Source organism: Phyllobates terribilis, unplaced genomic scaffold, assembly GCF_046119375.1.
Source record: "Phyllobates terribilis strain yellow unplaced genomic scaffold, ASM4611937v1 Scaffold_2__4_contigs__length_985480577, whole genome shotgun sequence".
NCBI lineage: Eukaryota > Metazoa > Chordata > Amphibia > Anura > Dendrobatidae > Phyllobates > Phyllobates terribilis.
Window position 1 is genome coordinate 946,156,128 of NW_027362762.1, and position 24,721 is coordinate 946,180,848.

The window sequence follows — 24,721 nt, forward strand, 5'->3', positions numbered from 1 at the left end:
AGCTCTATAGTGTGACCGTTCTTATAGTACAGAGCTCCATAGTGTGACTGTTCTTACAGTACAGAGCTCCATAGTGTGACCGCTCTTACAGTACAGAGCTTTATAGTGTGACCGCTCTTACAGTACAAAGCTCCACAGTGTGACCGCTCTTATAGTACAAAGCTCTATAGTGTGACCGCTCTTACAGTACAGAGCTCCATAGTGTGACCGCTCTTACAGTACAGAGCTCTATAGTGTGACTGCTCTTATAGTATAGAGCTCTATAGTGTGACCGCTCTTACAGTACAGAGCTCTATAGTGTGACCGCTCTTACAGTACAGAGCTCTATTGTGTGACCGCTCTTACAGTACAGAGCTCCACAGTGTGACCGCTCTTACAGTACAGAGCTCCATAGTGTGACCGCTCTTACAGTACAGAGCTCTATTGTGTGACCGCTCTTACAGTACAGAGCTCTATAGTGTGACCGCTCTTACAGTACAGAGCTCCATAGTGTGACCGCTCTTACAGTACACAGCTTCACAGTGTGACCGCTCTTATAGTACAGAGCTCCACAGTGTCACTGTTCTTACAGTTGAGGGGGGAATTGAGCCATTTTATATATATACAGGGTGGTCCAAAAGGAGGTGGACAGAAAGTGTAATAAGGTTATGAAGGGGGAGATTTATCAAACATGGTGTAAAGTGAAACTGGCTCAGTTGCCCTTAGCAACCAATCAGATTCCACTTTTCATTCCTCACAGACTCTTTGGAAAATGAAAGGTGGAATCTGATTGGTTGATAAAGGCAACTGAGCCAGTTTCACAGATCTAGTTTTCACAGATAGATCTCCCCCAAATATATATATATATACACACACACACGTATATATGTAAGCAGGGAGATATTTCTCAGCTGGTGATTACTTGTACATTTATAGGTAAGTTTTATAAGAGGGTAAATCATCGTCACTCCGAGCCGTGACCTGCCACTTGTCTGACTGGACCAGTTTTTCTACATTGGTTTATTATTATCTTTTAATTATATATATATATATATGACCTATATGACCAGTCAGGATGTATCACGGTAAGAAAGCAGGCAGGGAAGCAGGCGACAACCACGGTGTGAGCTGAATGGCAGCCATATTGCTTGTCAGTCGGCTTTACCCTATGCTGCCAAATCTGCTTTATTGTACAGCGATACACAACAACCGCGTCTATATTACTCCCAACACATCCCATTCAGGATCGTAGGAAAGCTTAGTGACGACCCTAAGGGGGTGGGGGGGTGGGGGATGTGGTAGTTGCCATTATGGCGGCCATATTGGTTGTCAGCTGTACTCCTGAATGACAAATCTACTTAGTCGTGCCACAATACTTCCACCCTTTCCCATTTAAGATTTCAGGAAGGATCTGTAACAATCCTATAAGAAACGTATTTGACAACAGTCCCCAAATTTTTGACTAATTCAGAAATGTACCGGGCTTGGAAAGGCAGCAGGACCGACATGAACCCACCGAAAAAAGGACATTACAGGTCAGGACTGGGGAGAGGGCAGTGAGGATGTACGGAATGTGATGACGGCCATTTTGGCGCTGAATGTCTCCTGTATGTTAGGCCGCATTCAACCTGTAATGACATATATCTCTGGACATAGAGCCGGAGGCCGGACGTAGCGTTCGTACAAATATCCAGCGCAAATTCATGGATCCTGTCGACTTTCTAGCCAGGCAAAGAACACGCCAGTGATAAAAAGTGTGTGATCTGAGACATAAACCCTTCAGGACACCGTCCTTTAGTCTCTCCGTCCTCTCAAGAAGAGGAAACTAGCCCAAACTAAAGCACATCGTGAGTGTATATCACAGGACAATATGAGAAATAAGAGCTACTGCCATACTGTGCTCACATAATACCGCCATAATGTGTATACATAGTTTTACCATACAGTGTGCACACAATACCGCCATAATGTGTATACATAGTTTTACCATACAGTGTGCACACAATACCGCCATAATGTGTATACATAGTTTTACCATACAGTGTGCACACAATACCGCCATGTTGTACATAGATAGTTTTACCATACAGTGTACACACAATACCGCCATCTATGTACACTATGGCAGTATTGTGTGCACAATGTATGGTAAACCTATCTATGTACACTATGGCAGTATTGTGTGCACAATGTATGGTAAACCTATCTATGTACACTATGGCAGTATTGTGTGCACAATGTATGGTAAACCTATCTATGTACACTATGGCAGTATTGTGTGCACAATGTATGGTAAACCTATCTATGTACACTATGGCAGTATTGTGTGCACAATGTATGGTAAAACTATCTACAGTTAGGTCCATATATATTTGGACAGAGACAACATTTTTCTAATTTTGGTTCTAGACATTACCACAATGAATTTTAAACAAAACAATTCAGATGCAGTTGAAGTTCAGACTTTCAGCTTTCATTTGAGGGTATCCACATTACAATTGGATGAAGGGTTTAGGAGTTCCAGCTCCTTAACATGTGCCACCCTGTTTTTAAAGGGACCAAAAGTAATTGGACAGATTAAATAATTGTAAATAAAATGTTCATTTCTAGTACTTGGTTGAAAACCATTTGTTGGCAATGACTGCCTGAAGTCTTGAACTCATGGACATCACCAGACGCTGTGTTTCCTCCTTTTTGATGCTCTGCCAGGCCTTCACTGCGGTGGTTTTCAGTTGCTGTTTGTTTGTGGGCCTTTCTGTCTGAAGTTTAGTCTTTAACAAGTGAAATGCATGCTCAATTGGGTTGAGATCAGGTGACTGACTTGGCCATTCAAGAATATTCCACTTCTTTGCTTTAATAAACTCCTGGGTTGCTTTGGCTTTATGTTTTGGGTCATTGTCCATCTGTAGTATGAAACGACGACCAATCAGTTTGGCTGCATTTGGCTGGATCTGAGCACACAGTATGGCTCTGAATACATCAGAATTCATTCGGCTGCTTCTGTCCTGTGTCACATCATCAATAAACACTAGTAACCCAGTGCCACTGGCAGCCATGCATGCCCACGCCATCACACTGCCTCCGCCGTGTTTTACAGATGATGTGGTATGCTTTGGATCATGAGCTGTACCACGCCTTCGCCATACTTTTCTCTTTCCATCATTCTGGTAGAGGTTGATCTTGGTTTCATCTGTCCAAAGAATGTTCTTCCAGAACTGTGCTGGCTTTTTTAGATGTTTTTTTAGCAAAGTCCAGTCTAGCCTTTTTATTCTTGATGCTTATGAGTGGCTTGCACCGTGCAGTGAACCCTCTGTAGTTACTTTCATGCAGTCTTCTCTTTATGGTAGATTTGGATATTGATACGCCTACCTCCTGGAGAGTGTTGTTCACTTGGTTGGTTGCTGTGAAGGGGTTTCTCTTCACCATGGAGATTATTCTGCGATCATCCACCACTGTTGTCTTCCGTGGGCGCCCAGGTCTTTTTGCATTGATGAGTTCACCAGTGCTTTCTTTCTTTCTCAGGATGTACCAAACTGTAGATTTTGCCACTCCTAATATTGTAGCAATTTCTCGGATGGGTTTTTTCTGTTTTTGCAGCTTAAGGATGGCTTGTTTCACCTGCATGGAGAGCTCCTTTGACCGCATGTTTACTTCACAGCAAAACCTTCCAAATGCAAGCACCGCACCTCAAATCAACTCCAGGCCTTTTATCTGCTTAATTGAGAATGACATAATGAAGGGATTGCCCACACCTGTCCATGAAAAAGCCTTGGAGTCAATTGTCCAATTACTTTTGGTCCCTTTAAAAACAGGCACCATACAGTGCTTACACAATACCGTAAAAGTGTACATACATAAGTTGACGATATATAGTAGTGCTCACACAATACAGCCATATTGTGTATACATAGTTTTACCGTACAATGCCCACGTGATACATAGATTTACCACACAGTGCTTACAAAATACCGCCATATGGTAAATACATAGTTTTATAATACACTACTTACACATTACCGCAATAGTGTACATACATAAGTTTACCATACAGTGCCCACACAATACTGCCATATTGTACATACGGTAATTTTACCATACAGTGCTTACACAATACCGAAAAAGTATACATACATTAGATTACTATACAAAGCCTACAGAACACTGCCATATTGTACATACATACAATGCCTACACAATAGTGTACATACATAGTTGTGCATAATATTACCAGACAGTAATCACAAAATACTGCCATCATGTAACGACACTAAAGTACAATACAGCTCCAATACATTGCTGCCATATAGTACCTACATGATAGTACAATACAGTGCTGCCATATAGTACCTACATGATAGTACAATACAGTGCTGCCATATAGTACCTATGTGATAGTACAATACAGTAGTACCTACATAATAGTGCCATGCAGTGCTCACACAATACTTCCGTACCCTAACTATATAAAAAATAAAAACAAAAAATGTATAGCGCTGAAAAATAGCACTTGCACTTTATAAATAATATTATACTATAGATGGAGGGGTGATAGTGGAGGCCTCCAAATGTGTGTCATGCTATGTGCACACAATATTGCCAGGTTGTACCTAAACAATAGCGCTATACACGGCTTAGACAATTTTGTCATAGTGTACATATATAATTGTACTATACATTGTCCCCAAAATGCTGCCATGTTGTGCATAATAGTACCATGCAATGCAAGGTCCACATAATACTGCTGTAGTTTGCTTACATAATAGTACCACACATTGCTCACCCAATACTGCCATACTGTGCCAACATAATAGTATAATACAGTGCCCACATAATACTGCCATAACATTCCTATGTACAGTAATAGTACCACACAGTGGCTACGTAATAAAGCCATAGTGTACACATATAATAGTACTATAAATCGCCCACACAACACTGTAACTTCATAATAATTCCATAACATCCCCAATACTACCATATAGTGCTCACTATAAAATGCGACACATAATGCCTTCAATGGTGTCATATGAAGGGTTAAAAATAAGGAAAAGTGACTGCAGGAAATTCAGGAAAACTGGCGCTCGAATTTTACATTCTGATCTGGAACCAGAAATTGGCAGGAATGCCCGGCTGCTGGCATGGGCCTGCGCCAAATCAGAAGGGGGCAAGACACGTCCTCTCAGGCCAGCATTAGCAGAGATCTCCGCAGCCAAAGAGTCGTCTGCTGGAGGCGACCAGGAGGACAGAAGGGCCGAGCCATCCTGCTGGCCGGTGTCTACAGGTTAGAGGCTCCCACTAAATGAGACCTGGCACAGAGGACGACCCCACCGGCTCCCCCCAATCCTGGAAGGAATTATTCTCTGTGTAGAGTCCGCAGCTCTCCTGCTGCAAGTCATTACTGATTAGAGGAACAGAACAATTTGGCATTTACCACTTGGGTGAGAGGGGTGTAAGATAACAAAGCAAATGAACTGCAATTTTTTGGTACATGAAGGATAATTTGGCTCATGGTGGTGTGAAATAGGAGGATCACCATCACATATATATAAAGAGTCAATGCTTCTTCACAACAGTCCTATTCCAGCAGCATTATACTCCAGAGCTGTGCTCACTATTCTGCTGGTGCAGTCATTGTGTACATACATTACATTACTTATCCTGTACTGATCCTGAATTACATCCTGTATTATACCCCAGAGCTCCACTCACTGTTCTCCTTGTGCAGTCACTGTGTACATACATTACATTACTGATCCTGAGTTACATCCTGTATTATACTCCAGAGCTGCACTCACTATTCTGCTGGTGCAGTCACTGTGTACATACATTACATTACTGATCCTGTACTGATCCTGAGTTACATCCTGTATAATACTCCAGAGCTGCACTCACTATTCTGCAGGTGCAGTCACTGTGTACATACATTACATTACTGATCCTGAGTAACATCCTGTATAATACTCCAGAGCTGCACTCACTATTCTGCTGGTGCAGTCACTGTGTACATACATTACATTACTGATCCTGTACTGATCCTGAGTTACATCCTGTATTATACTCCAGAGCTGCACTCACTATTCTGCTGGTGCAGTCACTGTGTACATACATTACTGATCCTGAGTTACATCCTGTATTATACTCCAGAGCTGCACTCACTATTCTGCTGGTGCAGTCACTGTGTACATACATTACATTACTGATCCTGTACTGATCCTGAGTTACATCCTGTATTATACTCCAGAGCTGCACTCACTATCCTGCTGGTGCAGTCACTGTGTACATACATTACATTACTGATCCTGAGTTACATCCTGTATTATACTCCAGAGCTGCACTCACTATTCTGCTGGTGCCGTCACTGTGTACATACATTACATTACTGATCCTGTACTGATCCTGAGTTACATCCTGTATTATACTCCAGAGCTGCACTCACTATTCTGCTGGTGCAGTCACTGTGTACATACATTACTGATCCTGAGTTACATACTGTATTATACTCCATAGCTGCACTCACTATCCTGCTGGTGCAGTCACTGTGTACATACATTACATTACTGATCCTGAGTTACATCCTGTATTACACTCCAGAGCTGCACTCACTATTCTGCTGGTGCAGTCACTGTGTACATACATTACATTACTGATCTTGAGTTATATCCTGTACTATACTCCAGAGCTGCACTCACTATTCTGCTGGTGCAGTCACTGTGTACATACATTACTGATCCTGAGTTACATCCTGTATTATACCCCAGAGCTGCACTCACTATTCTGCTGGTGCAGTCACTGTGTACATACATTACATTACTGATCCTGAGTTACATCCTGTATTATACCCCAGAGCTGCACTCACTATTCTGCTGGTGCAGTCACTGTGTACATACATTACATTACTGATCCTGAGTTACATCCTGTATTATACTCCAGAGCTGCACTCACTATTCTGCTGGTGCAGTCACTGTGTACATACATTACATTATTGATCCTGAGTTACATCCTGTATTATACTCCAGAGCTGCACTCACTATTCTGCTGGTGCAGTCACTGTGTGCAGTATATACTGATTCTCACCCTGATATATAGACATTCTTGCACAGCCCTTTCTTCCCGCCATGCAGTGATCTCTGGTGACTGTGGCGGTTGAGAGGCCCCTCCACTCTCTCCGTGAACATAAAACAAATAATTCCAGCGGGGAGTCTCGGTAATGAGAGGTTAAGTGATGTGGAGATGCTTTAATTAGAAAACTGACTGGGACAAATCAGAGGGAAAGAGATGACTGTAAGTGAGACCAGTCTTATAGGGCTTCTCCAGGTTGTTATAAATAAAGTTTATTGAATTGAACGGCTCCTGGGCCATATGTGATGGTGATTATTTCCTGCACTAAGTCCGGTCCTGCAGACCATGTAACAGCACAGCACTGATGAGACGAGGTGCAGTGTGGACGCAGTGTGAAACTTCATTATAAAACTCAAAGAATCCCATTTTATTTATTAATTTTATGTATTTATATGATATAATCAGTGACGCCGACTACACAAAATGATATATAGATAGATATGGCCGCTGTGGTCGGTATATAATATGGGCGCTGTGGTCGGTATATAATATGGGCGCTGTGGTCGGTATATAATATGGGCGCTGTGGTCGGTATATAATATGGGCGCTGTGGTCGGTATATAATATGGGCACTGTGGTCGGTATATAATATGGGCACTGTGGTCGGTATATAATATGGGCACTGTGGCTGAGATATAATATGGGCACTGTGGCTGGGATATAATATGGGCGCTGTGGTTGGTATATAATATGGGCGCTGTGGTTGGTATATAATATGGGCGCTGTGGCTGCGATATAATATGGGAGCTGTGGTCGGTATATAATATGGGCGCTGTGGCTGGGATATAATATGGGCGCTGTGGTCGGTATATAATATGGGCGCTGTGGCTGGGATATAATATGGGCGCTGTGGCTGGGATATAATATGGGCGCTGTGGTCGGTATATAATATGGGCCCTGTGGCTGGGATATAATATGGGCGCTGTGGTTGGGATATAATATGGGCACTGTGACTGGTATATAAAATGGGCGCTGTGACTGGTATATAAAATGGGCGCTCTGGTTGGGATATAATATGGGCGCTGTGGTCGGTATATAATATGGGCGCTGTGGCTGGAATATAATATGGGTGCTGTTGTCAGTATATAATTTGGGCGCTGTGGTCGGGATAAAATATGGGCGGTGTGGTCGGGATATAATATGGGCGCTGTAGTCAGGATATAATATGGGCGCTGTGGCTGGGATATAATATGGGCACTGTGGCTGGGATATAATATGGGCGCTGTGGTTGGTATATAATATGGGCGCTGTGGTCGGTATATAATATGGGCGCTGTGGTCGGTATATAATATGGGCACTGTGGTCGGTATATAATATGGGCACTGTGGTCGGTATATAATATGGGCACTGTGGTTGGTATATAATGTGTGCGCTGTGGCTGGGATATAATATGGGCTCTGGCTGGGATATAATATGAGCGCTGTGGTCGGTATATAATATGGTCGCTGTGGTCGGTATATAATATGGATGCTGTGGTCGGGATATAATATGGGCGCAGTGGTCGGGATATAATATGGGTGCTGTGGCTGGGATATAATATGGGCGCTGTGGTTGGGATATAATATGGGCACTGTGACTGGTATATAATATGGGCGCTGTGGCTGGGATATAATATGGGCGATGTGGTAGGTATATAATATGGATGCTGTGGTCGGGATATAATATGGACGCTGTGGCTGGGATATAATATAGGCGCTGTGGTTGGTATATAATATGGGCACTGTGGCTGGTATATAATAAGGGCACTGTGGCTGGGATATAATATGTGCTCTGTGGCTGGGATATAATATGGGCGATGTGGTAGGTATATAATATGGACGCTGTGGTCGGGATATAATATGGACGCTGTGGCTGGGATATAATATAGGCGCTGTGGTTGGGATATAATATGGACGCTGTGGTCAGTATACGTATAATGTGTGCGCTGTGACTGGTATATAATATGGGCGCTGTGGCTGGGATATAATATGGGCGCTGTGGTCGGTATATAATATGGACGCTGTGGTCAGTATACGTATAATGTGTGCGCTGTGGCTGGGAAATAATATGGGCGCTGTGGTTGGGATATAATATGGGCACTGTGACTGGTATATAATATGGGCGCTGTGGCTGGGATATAATATGGGCGCTGTGGTCGGTATATAATATGGGCGCTGTGGCTGGAATATAATATGGGCGCTGTGGCTGGAATATAATATGGGCGCTGTGGTCGGGATAAAATATGGGCGGTGTGGTCAGGATATAATATGGGCGCTGTAGTCGGGATATAATATGAGCACTGTGGCTGGGATATAATATGGGCACTGTGGCTGGGATATAATATGGACGCTGTGGTCGGGATATAATATGGGCGCTGTGGTCGGGATATAATATGGGCACTGTGGCTGGGATATAATATGGGCACTGTGGCTGGGATATAATATGGGCACTGTGGCTGGGATATAATATGGGCGCTGTGGTCGGTATACAATATGGGCACTGTTGTCAGTATATAATATGGGTGCTGTGGTTGGTATATAATATGGGCACTGTGGTCAGTATATAATATGGGCGCTGTGGTCAGTATATAATATGGGCGCTGTGGTCAGTATATAATATGGGCGCTGTGGTCAGTATATAATATGGGTGCTGTGGCTGGTATATAATATGGGCCCTGTGGCTGGGATATAATATGGGCACTGTGGTCAGTATATAATATGGGTGCTGTGGTTGGTATATAATATGGGCACTGTGGTCAGTATATAATATGGGCGCTGTGGCTGGGAGATAATATGGGCACTGTGGTCAGTATATAATATGGGCGCTGTGGCTGGGAGATAATATGGGCACTGTGGTCAGTATATAATATGGGCGCTGTGGCTGGGAGATAATATGGGCACTGTGGTCAGTATATAATATGGGCGCTGTGGCTGGGATATAATATGGGCGCTGTGGCTGGGATATAATATGGGCCCTGTGGCTGGGATATAATATGGGCACTGTGGCTGGGATATAATATGGACACTGTGGCTGGGATATAATATGGACACTGTGGCTGGGATATAATATGGACACTGTGGCTGGGATATAATATGGACACTGTGGCTGGGAGATAATATGGGCACTGTGGCTGGGAGATAATATGGGCACTGTGGCTGGGAGATAATATGGGCACTGTGGCTGGGAGATAATATGGGCACTGTGGCTGGGAGATAATATGGGCGCTGTGGTTGGTATATAATATGGGCACTGTGGCTGGGATATAATATGGGCACTGTGGCTGGGATATAATATGGGCACTGTGGCTGGGATATAATATGGGCACTGTGGCTGGGACAACCTGTAGGCACATGGTCCATAGGGGCATTTGGCTCCTAACTTTTAAGAGCCACAATTAGTGGCGATAGCTGAAGTCTATGACTGCAGACAACCTTCTGTGTCTGTTGTCTGTCTCTCAGGTGTCACTCTTTGCTGGACCTCTTTGTACTGTGGCTATGGCTTTTATAGAGTCTGGACCCCCCAGCTGTGCCCTTTCCCCCCCCCCCCCCTGTCTACAAGTTTCATGCTTTGTGTGTCTGTGATTGCATAGAACAAAAGTCACAAAAAGTTGTGCAAAAGCAACAGATGGCTCCACCATGAGCAGAGTTAGTGGTCTCCAACCTAGGGAACTCCAGCAGTTCCAAAAACTACAACTCCCAGCATGCCCAGACCATCGGGGGCCACATGTAAACCACTAGTCTAAGTGTTAGTAATAAAGGGGACTTTCCATACATTAAATAATTATTCATAAATTATCGGTAATTAGTAAGATGTAGTGTTTCTTGTGTTGGAATCAAAGCTGTGTGCAAAGGGGGCTGGCTGATTTTCCATTTAAATAGCTAAGTCTGTCCCCTTTTCTGGTCTATTCATTGAATTGACAGAGGGCAGAGAAGGGGGACTGCTGAAATAAAAAGTCAGTCAACCTTTTTAGTCTTTCATCTATGATAGAGAAGGGGGCTGGCTTAGCTATTAATATAGAAAGTCAGCCAGATCCCTCCTTTGTCTATACATCGTCTATACCATTGAAGGGGGCTGATTTAGTTGTTGAATTAAAAAGTTAGCCAGCCCCCTTCTATTTCTATACGTCAGCTGTTTCAGAAAAGGAGGCTAGCTTAGCTGTTGAAATAAAATATCAATCAGCCCAATTCTCTATCTGTACATCAACTACTATAAAGAAGGGTACTAGCTAAACTGTTGAGATAAAGTCAGCCAGCCCCCCTCCAGTTTTATACATACAATGTGTCAGAAAACGGGTCTGGTTTAGATTTTGAAAGAAAATGTCAGCCAGCCCCCTTCATAGAATCATAGAATCATAGAATGGTAGAGTTGGAAGGGACCTCCTGGGTCATCTGGTCCAACCCCCTGCTCAAAGCAGGATTCACTAAATCATCTCAGACAGATGTCTGTCCAGCCTCTGTTTGAAGACGTCCATTGAAGGGGAACTCACCACCTCTCGTGGCAGCCTGTTCCACTCATTAATCACCCTAACTGTCAAAAAGTTTTTTCTAATATCTAATCTGTGTCTCCTCCCATTTAGTTTCATCCCGTTGCTTCTAGTCTTTCCCTGTGCAAATGAGAATAAAGATGATCCTTCTACAATGTGACAGCCCTTGACATATTTGTAGACAGCTATTAAGTCTCCTCTCAGTCTTCTTTTTTGCAAGCTAAACATTCCCAAATCCTGCAACCGTTCCTCATAGGACATGGTTTGCAGACCAGTCACCATTCTGGTCGCTCTTCTCTGAACTTGTTCCAGTTTGTCTATGTCTTTTTTAAAATGTGGTGCCCAAAACTGTACACAGTATTCCAGATGAGGTCTGACCAAAGAGGAGTAAAGACCGATAATGACTTCACGTGATCTAGACTGTATGCTTCTGTTAATACATCCCAGAATTGTATTTGCCTTTTTTGCTGCTGCATCACACTGTTGACTCATGTTCAGTCTATGATCTATTAGTATACCTAAGTCTTTTTCACATGTACTGTTGCTTAGCTCTATTCCTCCCATTCTGTATATGCTTTTTTCATTTTTATTGCCCAGATGTTGTACTTTGCATTTTTCCCTGTTAAAAACCATTCTGTTGGTTGCTGCCCACTGCTCCAGTTTATTTAGGTCTTTTTGAATCCTCTCTCTCTCTTCTCTAGTATTAGCTATCCCTCCTAGCTTTGTGTCATCAGCAAATTTAATCAGTTTACCCTCAATTCCTTCATCTAAATCATTGATGAAGATGTTGAACAATACAGGTCCCAGGACAGAGCCCTGTGGTACCCCACTTGAGACATTCATCCAGCTGGATGTGAAGCCATTTACAACCACCCTTTGAGTCCGATCACTAAGCCAGTTATGAATCCACCTAACAGTTGCCTGGTCCATTGCATACTTGGTCATTTTTTCAATAAGGATGGTGTGAGATACTTTGTCAAATGCTTTGCTGAAGTCAAGATATACTATATCTACAGCATTTCCCTGATCCACCCAGTCAGTGATTCTGTCATAGAAGGAAATTAAGTTAGTCTGACATGACTTGTTAGTTACAAACCCATGCTGACTCTGGTTAATCACTTCATTCTTATCCAGGTACTTACATACATGATGTTTAATAATTTGTTCAAAGATCTTTCCTGGTATAGAAGTCAGACTCACCGGCCTATAGTTCCCTGGGTCCACCTTCTTCCCCTTTTTGAAGATAGGAACAACATTTGCTCTTCTCCAGTCTTCTGGGACTTCTCCTGTTCTCCAAGAATTTTCAAAGATTATGGAGAGTGGTTCTAAAATTTCTTCTACGATCTCCTTCAGTACTCTGGGGTGTAATTCATCTGGACCTGGAGACTTGAACTTATTTATGTTAGCTAAATATTCCCTCACAATCTTTCTGTTTACAGATAACTTGGATTCTTCTATTCCTTTAAAAGGACAGTGAAAATCAGTTGATGTTACATTTTCTTTCTGAGAGAAAACAGATGCAAAATAGGAATTAAAAAGTTCGGCCTTCTCAACATCCTCTCTTACCATTTCTCCATTTTCATCCTGTAAAAATCCTATAGCATCTTTGACTTTTCTTTTACTTTTGACATACCCCCAAAATCCTTTTTTATTGCTTTTGACATCTCTTGCAAGCCTTAATTCATTGTCAGCTTTAGCTAACCTGATACGTGCCCTACAGGATCTGCAGACTGCATTATAATCTTCTTTAGATATGCCTCCCTCTTTCCATTTAATAAACATTTCTTTCTTTCTTTTTAGCATGTGTTTAAGTTCTGTGTTCATCCATCCTGGTTTCCTTAAATGCTTCCCATTCTTCCTACTTTTCGGGATTGTTAACGATTGTGCTTTGAGAATCTCATTTTTAAAAATTTCCCATCCTTCCTGGACATTTTTGTCCTTAAGGACATCCAGCCATTGGATCCCTCCTATTCTCTTTCTGAGTCTCTTAAAATCTGCCTTTCTAAAATCTAACCTTGAAGTTTGAGTCTTCACATGTCTTCCTCCTCTAGTTATCCAAAATTCTATAATAGCATGATCGCTGCCTCCTAGGGTCCCAGCCACCTTTACCTCCTCAACCATTTCCTCCCTGTTTATAAGGATTAGATCCAAAGTAGCAGATCCCCTTGTTTTCTCCCCTACCTTTTGGAAGATAAAGTTGTCAGCAAGAGAGGATAAGAATTTGCTTGACCTGTTAGTTTTAGTTGAGAGAGATTCCCAACAAATGTCTGGATAGTTGAAATCTCCCATGACCACTACGTCATATTTTTTGGAGAACTTGGTCATTTGATACATAAAGAGTTCATCCATATCTTCAGCTTGCCCAGGTGGCCTGTAGTAAATGCCTACAATGGTGTCCTTTCCGTTGTTCTCTCCTTGTATTCTTACCCAAACAGTTTCCACAGAACTCCCAGTCTCTGAAGCTTCAATCTCTGTGCAGATATACGCTTTTCTAACATACAATGCGACACCTCCTCCTCGTTTATCAATTCTGTTTCTTGCAAATAAGTTGTATCCTTTTAGCCTTTTATTCCAATCATGTGTATCGTCCCACCAAGTTTCAGTGATTCCAATGACATCATATTTCTTTTCCTGCATTAGTAGTTCCAATTCTCCTTGTTTGTTGCCCATGCTTTGTGCATTTGTATAAAAACATTTTAGTTAGTGATTGGTTTCTCTTCCTCCCATATTTTTATTTAGATTTTTTTGTCTTTGTTCTTTCTTTCCACTTCCAGTAGCAGAGATCTCAATAGTATTTGTCAGCTGTATGGCTTTTTCTGGCCTTTTGCTTCCCTTCCCACATTGTTCTAGTTTAAAGCTCTCCTGATGAGTGTAGCAAGGCGACTTCCAAATACATGTTTTCCAGTCTTCGTAAGGTGCACCCCATCTCTAGCAAGTAGTCCATCGTATAGGTAATTCATCCCGTGATCCAGAAATCCAAATCCTTGTTGACGGCACCATCGACGTAGCCAGTTGTTCACCTGTAGAATCTTATTCCACCTCATTGTTCCATGGCCATCCACTGGGAGGATGGATGAGAAGACCACCTGCGCTCCCAATTCTTTCACTTTCTTGCCTAAGTCTTCAAAGTCACTGCAGATGGTTTCCAGGTCCTTTCTTGCGGTGTCATTTGTCCCCACATGTATTAGCAGGAATGGGTAGTGATCTGTAGGTCTGAAGAGTCTTGATATCCTGTCAGACACATCTTTAATTTTTGCTCCAGGAAGACAGCACATTTCTCTTGAGGTTATGTCTGGTCTGCAGATAGCGGCATCTGTTCCTCTTAACAGGGAATCCCCCATGACCACCACTCTTCGTTTTTTCTTCACAACATTCTTCTTTCTCCATCCAGGAGGATTCTGAGGACTTACAAGGTTATTCATTGCTGGCAAAGTCTTATCTTGCTGTATTTCTTCAAGGTTCTCCTGCGTGAGAGCCTGGTACTGGTTCCTGAGCAGTATGGGTGCTGGCTGCCTCTCGATCCTCCTGCTTCTCTGGGTCACATGCTTCCATTCCTCTGTTTCGTCAGGTGCAGTTCGAATTTCTTCTCTTTCTGAATCATGAAGAGATAATTCTGCTCTGTCTAAGAACTCTTCACCTTCCTTAATGATTTTCAAGGTAGTTAACCTCTCTTCTAGATTTCGCAACTTTTCCTCCAACAGGGACACAAGCTGCATTTCTGGCATGTGAAGTCTGGCTTTTCCACTGGCAAGTCTGTGAACATGTAGCAGGATATGCAGCTCACCAAATGGCTCCTGGACTCTTCCATGTTCTTATTGTTAATGTTCTGAAAACAGTGAAAAAAGCTTAAAAAAAAAGCTTCAAAATGCGCGCGCCGGCAGGCGCGCGGTTTACCGATGTCCTCTTTTCAGCTCCAACAGCCAAAATCCAGTGTTCTTTGAGCTCGCGGAGACTCTTCACTTACCCCAAAATGCAGTGGAAATATGCAAATTATCTCCTCAGGACTCCTCCCCTGGTTTACCGATGTCCTCTTTTCAGCTCCAACAGCCAAAATCCAGTGTTCTTTGAGCTCGCGGAGACTCTTCACTTACCCCAAAATGCAGTGGAAATATGCAAATTATCTCCTCAGGACTCCTCCCCTGGTTTACCGATGTCCTCTTTTCAGCTCCAACAGCCAAAATCCAGTGTTCTTTGAGCTCGCGGAGACTCTTCACTTACCCCAAAATGCAGTGGAAATATGCAAATTATCTCCTCAGGACTCCTCCCCTGGTTTACCGATGTCCTCTTTTCAGCTCCAACAGCCAAAATCCAGTGTTCTTTGAGCTCGCGGAGACTCTTCACTTACCCCAAAATGCAGTGGAAATATGCAAATTATCTCCTCAGGACTCCTCCCCTGGTTTACCGATGTCCTCTTTTCAGCTCCAACAGCCAAAATCCAGTGTTCTTTGAGCTCGCGGAGACTCTTCACTTACCCCAAAATGCAGTGGAAATATGCAAATTATCTCCTCAGGACTCCTCCCCTTCTCTATCTATAGATCGACTGTAATAGAAAAAGGGGCTGGATTTTCTATCAAAATAGAAAGTCAGCCAGACCCCTCTTTTGTCTATACATATATACTGTAATATATAAGGGTCTGACTTAGTTGTTGATATAAAAAGTCAGCCAGCCCCCTTCTCTGCTTGTACATCAAATATAACAGAGGAGGGGACTGACTTAGGTGTTGATAGAAAAAGTCAACCAGTCCCCAATCAAGAACTTAAAAAAAACAACAACTTTAATAAATTCTAATTTTAGATTAAAACAAAGGGGGCCCCAATCAGAACAATTATCACAGTAGAAAGTGTAATCACCAAATGTGCATATAAATGGTTGGAACATGGTCAGAACACCCAGAGGGTAATTCTCATAGAGTGTAATAATATTCTATTCGCAGTCACCACTAGGGGGAGCCCAGGAACTTACTGCATACTGGTTATATGATCATGTAAGCTCTTTGGCTCCCTCTGCTGGTGGCTTAAGGTAACTAGAATCTTATTTTTTTAACCTTTATGTGTATGCTGGAGATTTGGAGCTCTGTGATAAGATACTTGAGATTTAATAATGTGCAGAGGAGGAATGCTCCATTCTATCAGGAGAGAAAGCGCAGAGTCCCCATCTACACACGCACTCGTTACTGCAATATACAGCGGGGTGCGGAGCTGCGGGACGACACCTGCTATTAATAATCTGATGTGTATGGGCCCCTGAGAAACTCAAGGGATCAGCGAGGACAATAGCAAAGCTTCCATTAAATCACACGTACACATAACACGGCGCACATTTATGGGTCACCCTGTGAAAGGGAGATATAGAGCCAAATCTGTCATTTATCTCATGGAGGCTCCAAAGCTTAATGGGAAAAAAATAAAGAATGTCCTAAGTATCTTCTATTCATTATATATATTATATATTTATTTTCACTATTTTACTCGCTCATATAGTGCCATTAATTCCACAGCTATCATCACTGTCCCCATTAGGGCTCACAATCCATATCACAATCCCAATCAGTATGTCTTAGGACTGTGGGAGGAAACCAGAGAACCCAGGGGAAACCCACATGAAATCCTTGCAGATGTCGTCCTTGGTGGGATTTTATTTTTAATCCAAGACCCCAGCGCTGTGAAGCAACAGTCCTAACCACTGAGCCACTGTGCTGCCCTATTATCCATCCTTCCATCCTTCCATCTGTCCATACATCCATCCATACATCCATCCTTCCATCTGTCCATACATCCATCCATACATCCATCCTTCCATCTGTCCATATATCCATCCTTCCATCTGTCCATACATCCATCCATCCTTCCATCCATCCATCTGTCCATACATCCATCCTTCCATCCATCTGTCCATCCATCCATTTTTCCATCCGTCAGTCCATCTACCTATTCATCCATCCTTCTATGCGTCCTTCCGTCCATCCTTCAGTCCAGCCGTCCTTCAGTCCGTCCATCCTTCAGTCCGTCCATCCTTCAGTCCGTCCATCCTTCAGTCCGTCCATCCTTCAGTCCGTCCATCCTTCAGTCCGTCCATCCATCCATCCTTCCATCCATTCAGCCTTCCACCCATCCATCCATCTTACCATCGCCTAAATGTGGTTGCCCGTCCGTCCATCCTTCAGTCCGTCCATCCTTCAGTCCGTCCATCCTTCAGTCCGTCCATCCTTCAGTCCATCATCCATCCGTCCATCCTTCAGTCCATCATCCATCCGTCCATCCATTCAGCCTTCCACCCATCCATCCATCTTACCATCGCCTAAATGTGGTTGCCCGTCCGTCCATCCTTCAGTCCGTCCATCCTTCCATCAGTCCATCATTCCATCCATCTTACCATCGCCTAAATGTGGTTGCCCCTCTCCTGTGGACTAGTGTGGGTGCGGATGCCCCATGCAGGCTCATAGACTATGAGAAGTACAACCTTCCTAGATGCCACCTCTCCCTGGGTGGTGAAGCAGCAGTATTAAGCCGAGTCTTCCGCCAATGTGCAGGAATGTGGCCCTAGGTTACATCACATAGGACTAGCGGCACTATAGGCACGGGCACAATCCTTGACAGATTTTTAAGTTGAAGACAAATCTCTTGTTCCCCAGATGGGTTTTTGGTAGAAAGTAGGGATTTCTGCCAGCATTTGGCATCTGGGTGCTTGTTTCGCAGCCTGAGCCCGGGACCCAAGCGTGCGATCCAGGGCCATCAACTTTCTTCTAATGGAGGATTATATGGACCCTGGGAATTTGGAGAAAGATCTCAAGAACATAACATGGGAGTACGGCTGGACTCTGCGTTGAACCCATGCCTTGAGTTTTCCAGTTTTTTTTGCACTTTCTCTGCGGAGATCGGCACTGAGCAGCTGAGAGCAGATTGACAGCAGATACTGCAAATCCACCAAATACACAGCAGCAGCGGAGACTGATCGCCACTCTCCAGAGGACAGGGGGAACAGCTGAGCAGAATTAACCCTCTATGGCACTGCGGAGCAAAATGCAATTGTGCATTATGTTGAGCTATTGAACTGCAAAGGGCCCATATAATGTTCATGCACAGAAGCCCTTTTATGTCTATGTCCTCCATTGCCCCCTATGTATCCAAAGATGTGCCCCCTTGACCCACATCCCTGAGGGTCAAGTCAGACTTTTACAAATTCACTAAACCGAGATATGAAGAAGCCCCCAACCTCCAAAGAGTGGCCCTGAAACTGCTCAGACTGGTGCAGGTCATGTACAATTTTACTTGGGACCAGGGGGAAACTGAGCTTCTAGACAATCTTACAGCACTACAGATCCCAGCAACTGAGGTGCAATAGGCACTGGGAATGGTGGCCACTGGTGGAAGGTGCCACATAGACTTCTATGGTACAGCTGGGTATTCCAATAGCGCAGTGATCCCGTGTTGGCAACAACGTCATTGGCTCTTTTCAGGGAAACTACTGAGGGGCACAGCTATAAGGGGTGCAGAAGGTAGCAGTCGCCCCCAGCCAGAGGAAACACAATGGCTCTAGCTCATACTGTCTGTCCATCCATCCATCCTTCCTTCCATCCATCCATTCATGCATCCATATATCCATCCATCCTTCGAATCCATCCATCCTTCCTTTCTTCCTTCCATCATTCCATCCTTCCATCCATCCATCCGTCAGTCAGTCCGTCAGTCAGCCAGTTAGTCAGTTAGTCTGTCCGTCCGGAATGACAGGCAGAATGACGGATGGATGGAATGATGGACTGAATGACGGATGGATGGAATGATGGATAGAATGATGGATGGATGTAAGGAAGGAAGGATGGATGGAAGTATGGATGTAAGGGAGGATGGATGGACTGACGGAAGGACTGTCAGTCAGTCCGTCCGTTCGTCAGTCCATCCGTCCATCTATCCCTTAAACGGAGCCAAACTCACTAAACATTGGCGCACCATATGGCAGCACATGGGGTGCTGATACAGACCCATGTGTGTGGCCCTATGGAGTCACCGAATAATCCGAATAGATTATTTTCTCATGGAAAAGAGTGAGAAACAAGAATGAGAGCAGCAGGTGTTGTAAACCTCCTGCCTTCGTCTTCAGACTAATAGCGGAAGACGATCCTCAAGCAATAGACGTCTGGTTCTCTTTGGGCAGAGACACAGGCAGTGACTGAAAACTCCTCCATAAAATCGGAATAATCCGAAATTTCTATAATCCCCATAAACTTCTGTTTGCGCTGAAAGAAAACCCTAAGCCTCCTCTAATTCTGCGGTACTCATAGATCCGGCGTGTAGACAGTGGACACCTCGTTTGCTCTGTCCTAGGACTTGAGGTGGTGGTGGTCACTTGATTTACTCATGTCTCTTATTCCCTGCGCATGCACAAATAACGGAGATTCTGCTGCATGCGCAAAAGAGAGTACATGAGGTCACATGGATACAACGCGACCATCGCCATCTCGAACTCCATGGTGGACGTGGTATTAACTGTTTGCACCCTAAATCCATGGGCAGCACGGGGCTGAGACCTGGGGTGATGTGATTAAAAAATTAAGGGGTTTATGGCTTTACTTTGCAAGTTCATGGCAGTTGATGGGGTTTTAGCGGTTTTATCAGTCAGTGGCCAACCCCTTTAAGTGTCACGGTTTTGCACCAATATTTCAAATAATCAATTTGAAAACCGCAATGATTTGCGTGGATATAGAAGCAGCTGTACAGTATACTGCATCTCCAGACTGCACAGACTTTCTTCAAGTACAACTTGTGACAAGACTGCACAAATTTACACTATTCCCGCTACTTCCATACCCTAATAAATGTACACATGACTCAATTCTAGTTACACCACTATGGTGAACTCCGACTCTTCTTCAGTTTTTCACTTTTTTTTCTGAAAAACACTGGAAACTGTTGTGAGATCTAGAGATTTTTGGAATGTAAGGTGCAAACTTTCAGCAATATCCTGGAGGTTACCAGCGCTACATTTATTCAGCCATATAAAGATAATGATACGAGATCTAAGAGAACAGCGAGGATGAGATTCATTTCTTACAGAAATAAATAAAAACATCCAAACGAAAAATCCACCCAAAAACACAACCTCTAGACGTGTCAGAAGATTTACAAACCGAAAGACTATCTGGATGGAGGGTCTCCAACCTTCGTCTCTCCGGGGCTGGTGATCCACTGATCATTGTGTTCATGATTTTCCATGGCCTCGATTATTCTCTACAGCCCTCCTCTGCCCCTTTACTTTACAATCATGACATCTACGTTTTTTTGGATACATTTTTGTTCATTTTGAATCCTTTTCTTTAAAAAAAACAACCAAAAATAGTTAAGAAAAAACATTTGTAAGACATTTCAACTTTTTGAGACCATTTGCCAGCGAATAAAAAGAAATCTTGAGACATTTTGGAGACCATTTACCAGTGAATTTTTGGATTTTAGTGCCCGGTTGGTGACGATGCACCTGGATGGGCTAAAATCACAGACATCAAGTTAGTATTACATTTTACTATTTTCCAAAAGGACCCTCCAAAGTAGACCCCCCTATAGATGCCCAAGGTGAATTATCGTTTATCTGCTCGCTCAGAGCCAACATCCAATAGAGATTTCACCCTGACCGATTCCACATTTTTGAGAATGTTTTCAAATGAAATCCTCTTACCCATTTTTTTTCTGGACTTCTCTCCCCAGGAACATGACATGGAAACATAAAAGTCAACTTAAAGGGATTGATCCCTTTCAGACAATGTTCTGCCCTAAATGCGTTTGTTAAAAAACCCCAACAAACTGCACTGTGCTCACCTTCCCTGGGTATTCCGGTGAGTCTCACGGTGTCTGGCGTTGGCTATGGCTTCCATCTACAAGATCAGAGCCGTTGACCTCACTGATTGACTTGAGAATCACAGCCAATGACAGACACAGGGAGCAGCGGTGGAGACTCGCCAGTGAACCTAAGGAAGGTGAGTGAAGTTTGTTGGGGCAGAGCATTATCTGGAAAGGGACAACCCCTGTAAGATGGCCGATTCCTCCAAATTATTCTGGTTTGGGGACCTTTGCTCTACTAAGTCTCTCTTCCATTATAGAGGACCTCTTCCTGATTTATCAAGGGTGGACAATTTCCAACATATTAACAAGACGATCTCCTAGGTTTCTTTTCTTATATATAGAACTACAGTTGGGCTACGATGTCCAATGGAGTTGAAAACTTTTTTACAAAAAAGTAAACATTTTGGAACCCTCTTTACTTAACTGGTCTCTTGGTTTATGATGGTCTTTTACTTACAGGCTTAACTATAGTGAGTGCAGAGGTTGCAGTTGCACCCTAGCAATGAAGTATTGGGGGGGGGGTCCAAAAAAGTTCTGACTATTAAAAACTCCTGATCGTTGGGGGCCCATTTGAAGGTTTTTTCATTGGAAAAACAAGCTTCAATTTACATTATGATGTCCTTGTGCGGAGAATAAGCCAAGACCTACCCAAAAAAAGTGTCCAAGATTCTCCAAACTATCTTACAGTCCGAGACATATTATGGTTGATCTTAGTGTATCTTCCAAAAAAAAAAACTAGCAATCAGGACTGATATGACCATCACACACAGAGTACCGACACAGCACCTACAGAGCGCCGAAGAGCACATGTAGGGTAGACTTAGAGGTGCAGAATTAATGGTCCTCACCAAATGACCTCACAAAACAATTCCACAGCAGTGAGACACTCTCGAAACAACTCCGTCGCCATTGAGTCATGGCCCAAAATTGTCAAAATACCATTCCACAAAATAAATCTCACTCCTCCAAACTTTTTTTTTTTGTATGTCAATAATGATTGGATCGGTTTTATTTTTAACTTTTTGGAAAATAAGAATTTAGGAAGCAACTAACGACATCCTGGAGGCAAAGCTGCTCCAAACTCAGCTGAAAGCGATCACTCCAGATAATGGAGCATGTTCGCTTTTACGTTTTTTGAAAATTCCGTCTGTGCTTCTCACAGTCAATGATCAGGTTCCCCGGGATATGTCTCTACCTGCAGAGGGAATAGTAATGTGCCGTTGAATTGTACTTAAATCCCTACGCAGGTAGAGATATACCAGCATGGGACTGATCCCTGAGAGACTACTTCATTTACTCGCGGCCGCGCGACCAGAAGCCGCAATAATGAAGAACCACTTTAGGAACCACAAACCGAAATGATTGCATTTAGTGCTGTACGCCGGAGCTAGCAGTCCCTAAAGGAATGCCTATAAATGAGGTATAAGATAACGTGTAAAGCCTCAACACCAAGCCCTTTTTTTTGCTTTTTTCATAGTCCAGAAGGTCCAAAATTTTGGAATCTAATTTTGCTTTAAAAAATTGGTTTCCAATTTCGACACCACATTTTTTTGGGCCAGGGCTCCAAAAATATCAACCAGCCTTCATCAGCTCTAGATCTTCAAATATAATAAAAAAAAAGTTAAAATTGTACAAAAAAAAAAAAAAGTGACTTGTACAAAATTTCCGCCTCTGATTTTTCGGCAGCAGCAGCTCAACTCAATCTCAGCTCTGTCACTGACTCTCGTTATGGGCTTCTCACTTACAATAAGACTTTATGTTGCACCAATGAGATCGGTGGTGACAACGACATTGATTCACAGCGTGGGATCCGTAACAGTGGAGAAGGAAATCTAATCTTCTTAAAAAAAAAAAATTGAAATTCATACAACACAACTCTGCTTCTATCAGAATTACTCCCTCCATACCATAAAAAAGACTTTCCAAAAAGTTTAGACATCCTTCATATTATGGGGGGAATTTACCTGCCTGTTAGTTGGACAGTTATTGATACGTTGTTGCCTTTGATTAGTAATTGATACATTTTTTTCTTTTGCCTTGAACAGTTATTGACACATTGTTGTTTTTGAACAGTAATTGATACAATTGTTGTCACGGTTACAATTTTTTTTTTTTTAAATGTTTGATTGTTGTAAGACAATTCTTTTTCACTTTCGGACACGTTAAAAAGGGGGCTTGGGTAACTTTTTTTTTTTGCTACGACGGTTGTGATTAAATAATAGGATAAAGTTCATCTTAGATAATATTAAAAAGCAAAAAATAGTAAAGGGACGAATAAAAAAAAAAAAAAAAAAAATGTAGAATTTTACCCAAATTTTTACAGTGCAAATATTTTGGATCTGTGTCGTGAAGGTTCAGCGAGGGTCTACGGGCAGCGGCGAGCTGTCGTGTAGTGTCACCCATGCCATCGCTGGCTGCTAGTGTGTGTGTGAGCGCAGGAATCCAGCCGTAAGCCCCCCTTCCTCCCCTCCCACAGCAAACAAGCTGCCAAAAGAAATCAGGAATGGAACTCTCTCTCCTTACCTTCGCTCCTCACCACAAGGGCTGCTGCTTGAGACGCATTGGTGGAAGTGGCGAAGGGCAATGAGCAGTCAATGGCCACAAGAAAGGCGACTTGGCTTGCAATCCCCCCTTGGCCCTTAGTGTTGAAGACACTAGGACAACATCAAAGCAACTTTAGGGGGGACACTTTAGGGGCCTATTGTCTGACCGTGTTCAGATCTGCGCTTCTTGCGACTCCCCCTCTGGAAGCTTGGAGACTTGGTACGGCCCAGGCATTCATGCCAAGTAGCTTTCACACATGGAAGCTTGTCTCAAGCATTTGCTGACAAGCCACAAACAAGACATTCTCCCTCCCACTTTTTTTTTTTTCTCTTCTTCCTCCTTCCACCACCTCCCCCCTCTCCTCCTTCTCAGTCCTCCTCCTCCTCCTCCTTTCTTCTAAATGCAAACCCAAAAAACTCTAGTGACAAACAGGGAATACAAGCAAGAGCTGGCGCTGTGCAAGAATGGGCGCAACGCATGCGAATATATATATATATGTATATATATGCACACACATGCATGCTCACACATGGGGGCCGCAGCCAAAGGTGGGGGGAAGGGACCGCCTGGCTCTCCTTTATCCTGGCAAAATGGCAGAAGACATGATCATTGTTATGATCAAGGGGCTCCCGGCTCCTAATTATGCTAAAATCCAAGAATGGGATTAGATGACCCGCCTGGTATCTCTTCCAACCAATGCCAGACCGGTGCTGCCCAGCAGCGCGCCAGGGAAAGGAGTTATTGATACTTTCTACTCGAATATCCCATAATGGATACAATTAGCCA

General features: G+C 43.2%; 1 protein-coding gene across 1 annotated transcript in view; it reads right to left on the reverse strand.

Moving 5' to 3' along the window:
• BCL9 (BCL9 transcription coactivator) overlaps positions 1-24,274 on the reverse strand; it is a 184,213-nt gene extending 159,939 nt beyond the window's left edge. Inside the window, exon 1 of the mRNA XM_073668508.1 lies at positions 23,915-24,274. The gene's annotated coding sequence lies outside the window, so the exon portion shown is untranslated. The remainder of the gene's footprint in view (positions 1-23,914) is intronic.
• Positions 24,275-24,721: the final 447 nt, after the last annotated feature.